The sequence below is a fragment of the Malurus melanocephalus genome, unplaced genomic scaffold (assembly GCF_030028575.1).
Source record: "Malurus melanocephalus ecotype Western Australia unplaced genomic scaffold, MMel_1.1 scaffold_19, whole genome shotgun sequence".
Classification (NCBI taxonomy): Eukaryota; Metazoa; Chordata; class Aves; order Passeriformes; family Maluridae; genus Malurus; species Malurus melanocephalus.
Window position 1 is genome coordinate 698,927 of NW_026623251.1, and position 3,945 is coordinate 702,871.

Genomic DNA, 3,945 nt, shown 5'->3' on the forward strand with positions numbered 1-3,945 from the left:
CCAAGCATGGAGAGCACCAACAGCTCTTGGAACAGCTGACAAAGGTGGCGTCAGATGAAGCCCAAAGTAAAGCCTTGCTGGGCTGGCAGCAGGCTTGCAGCATGYCTTCCCCCTGCTGCATGCACCAGGCTGGCCAGGAGATGGGCAGCGCAGTGTGGGGGCCAGCAGAGGCACCCGGGTGCTAAACACACAGAGCACCCTACAGCAGCGGGTGCAGTGGGCAGTCCAAACGCCTAAAGGTGTGCTTGGGCACACTCAGGCTGGGGCGGGGGGGATGGGGCTTTTTTTTTCATTCCCAAAGAATGTTTGGGGCATCTGAAAAAACAAGGTAAAAATATAGAGGACAAACCAGCAAGATTAGCCCCGTATCACAACATACAGCTATAGCCCAGAAATGCAGATATTTCCTGACATGTCTCTCAGCTTGTGAACGGGCAGCATTGCCCACCTGGATGTATGGAGGTGGCTCAGGCAGCAAGTTTGACAGAATTCTTTTGGAAAGGTTTTTTTTTGGGAAGCCAGTCTTGGACAGTTAAACAGGTGGCACTTGCCCAACAAGCACATTTCCCTGTGTAAGTCTGTAATCACCTCACATAGACAGCAAGCTGCACCTCTGGAGACACTATCCTGATGTAGGCAGCCAGCAAACCTCTGTCATTTCAAGGGGAACCTGATCCCTGTCCCCTTCATGATGCAAAGCCCCCAGGGTCTACCCAGCTACCCACACCAAAGGGCAAGCTTTCCCCAAAGTTGTGGTCAGGCACTCTGAATTYCTTTCACACCCTCCTTCACGGCTGTGCCTGGGATATCACCTCCCTGCTCTTATCCACAACTCACCACCTCTTACAAGATACGGGGTACTTGGCTGTAGGTCCGGGCACGAGTGCCTGGTTCCCCTAGGATGGCCCACAGCTCAGCTGCCCCATTGTACAGGGTGTCAGGTGCTGTGGGGCACAGCAGGGGCCAGCAGCTGCCTGTGGGGTGGCACAGTGCCACTGGGGCCATACTGGCCTGGCCCCAACTGGGGAGCTGGGAGCAAGCACAGTGCTTGCACAGACCAGGACTGCAGAGCTGGTGCTGGATGGTCAGGATTAGCTTTGAATTTCAGGCATCCCAAGCACAGAGGGACTGCCTGCTCACTCACCACGTGGACTACTATAAAAATACCCATCTCTCACTACCAAAGGTCCCACGGGCAGACAGTGTAGGACCTGGCCTGTGAAATGAATTTCCTTTGGGCTTCCAAGGTCCTCTGTGGGACCCTGTGGAAGTTCAGGAGCTTTACAGGCATTTCTAACAGACTCCATAGGTGGTGGTGGAGCCCAAGCAGAAGCTGTCTGACTTACAGGGCCAATGAGCAGCACAAGACATCAGCAACAAGGGGTTAAACCTGCTAGCAGGTGCCAAAAGGGAGAGACAGACTGTTTCCAACGAAAAGCACCCTTTATTCCATTGCCAGTGGAGTTTTCTGTTGCATCGGTCCAGGGCACCCTTTTCTGCCTTTCATGGTGCCTCCACTCTCTGAATCCCACAGAATAAACGCAGTAGGCATGATGGAAGCATCAGCTGGCTGCCTGAAGATAGCATTTTAATTAGCCAGCAACCAAAACGTGGACGTGACCAGAAGCCTTTCAGGGAAGGTTCTCRTGCACAGGGTGAAAGGCTGTATGACAAGATCACAGTGCCAGCCTGAAAACCTGGCCTCCCTCCACGTGTCCTCGCCTCACCTCGGGCCAGGGCACAGGCGAGCCAGGTGCAAACTCTGGGCAGGGTGAGGAGCAGCTGCTCTCTTGCCTTCCAGCCTCTCCAAAGGCGGAGTTCTCAATCATGTACAGCCTCTCCAAGGAGCCTGAGCTCACTTCCAACACCAAGCTATGATCACTCTCCCCAGGATAGGTGACAGCCCGGTTATACCCACACTGGAGGATAACAAAGAGCTGGACTGCTTCCAGGGCCCCAGGTACCCCTGTCACCCAAAGGGTCTTGCTGCAGTTGTTTGAGGCAGCTACCCTGGCTCTGCTGAAGCCACAAACACAAATTCTAAGAGTTGTCCCATCTGAAATATGCCATCCAGCCACTTTCTCATGAAGTAGGTGGACGTGACCTGGCTCTGCCGACACACTACTTCTCCTGGGCCCTTAAAGGTACGAAAAGAGAGGCAAATCATGCTCCTCTCCTGCAGGCACCAGGAGCAGCCAGCCCAGCTTGTCATTGGAGGGACAGGGTTTGATGTTCTGTGACTGACAGCAGGAACATGCTGGCTCATCCATCCAGGAGAGCTGGGCCCCCTCATGCTGAGTTTTCACATCCAGCTCAGCCCAGGGGAGCAGCACTTACCTGCAGGTTTCAATTTTTCCAATCTGATGACTTGTAAACATTTCCCAGGTCACAAAGAGACAGTGCAGGTCTCCTGAGGATAGGCTTGCTGTCTTCATCACCTTGCACAGGTGAAAGAGCCCAAAGATCCACACAAAAACCAATGGTGAATACTCAAAGGAAGCAACTTCTTGGGTTCCTCATGCAGAAACATCCAGATGGCTCACCTTCCCACCTCACTGCTGTACTCCACAAGATGTTACTGAGCACAATCAACCAAAGTGTACTCATCCTCTTCCCTCTGCTCTGCCTTCTGGAGAGCCAGTGACTGCAGATCCACCTGTTGAGCTATCTGAGTCCATCCTAAATAGAAGCCAGATTCTTTACCTTTGCAAGAGTGGCAATGATGCAGCCATGAACTCAGTGGTCTGTATAACCCTGAGTGAGTTGCCTCCCAGACATCCAGAAACATCCTGCATGCTCCTTTCCAGTGTGGCCAGATGACTGGCACATGACACATTCATCTCCATTGGCAATTTTTCCTCCTAAAGACTCCAAAGCACATCACAAAAGATGGAATGGTATCAAGTTCCTTCATGAAGTGATGAGCATGGTCAGAGCTAAACAGCTTTTTGTTCAATGTTGTGCAGGATGGCAACGTCTTCCTGAGCCATCACGGACAGGTCCAACACCAAGTCGAGTACAACACAGGGCAGGTTCAGAGCATTTACTTTCACCTTGGATTGTAAGCTCCACCAGGATTGCACCTACTCATGTCTGTGCAACACCCAGCTCATGGGATTCAGCTCCTGGCAAGATAGAGGCAGGGTTGGGACCATCATCACACTGCTTGGCATCAGGCTGGGAAGAAACCTAGGTGTTCTGCCCCCTCGGTCCTGCCCATCACACCACCCTCTTCTCACTGAGCTGGAAATTTGGGCTGAGCTCCACACAAGGATTCTGGTGCCTACCTCCCATTCATTTCAATGGGCTTTAGGTACCTAGATGCTTTTGGAGGCTCTGGGCCCAAATCCAAGAGTCCAACTGGTAGGTTGCTGATGCCCTGTAGCCTCCAGAGGCAATGTTGGAGAAACTGTTTACATCATGGAAGAAAACCAGGATGCAAGGCAGAAGGAGAAGGCAAAGGAAATCAAGGTCAGAATTAAATTCTTTAATACAAAAAAAGTTTGTTTGTCGTCGTCGTCGTTGTTTTTTAAGATATATCTGTAATTTCTTTGTTTAAAAATAAATATGTACTAAGGAATATCTTGAAAAAATTCACTAGACACAATATGTAGTGTTAATATCTTTTTCCCCCGCAATTATTACAGATAAACAGTAGCACCAATAAATAAAATAACAAATATTAAAATTAAAAAGGAGAGATTCAAGATGTAGAATTTTCTATTTTTCCTGTTTCTTCTTTTTACATATATAAAAAAATCGTAGTGTCTATTTAATCTGAATCACACATATACATAAACATATATATATATACAAACACATAGCCAAATATATATATAGTATGTAGATGTATATCTAACCGTTGTCTCAATAGGAATGTGTAGGGGTAGGTGTTAGAGAAATTAAATAACTGCCCATAACATGCTACTGACTCTGCCAACAATT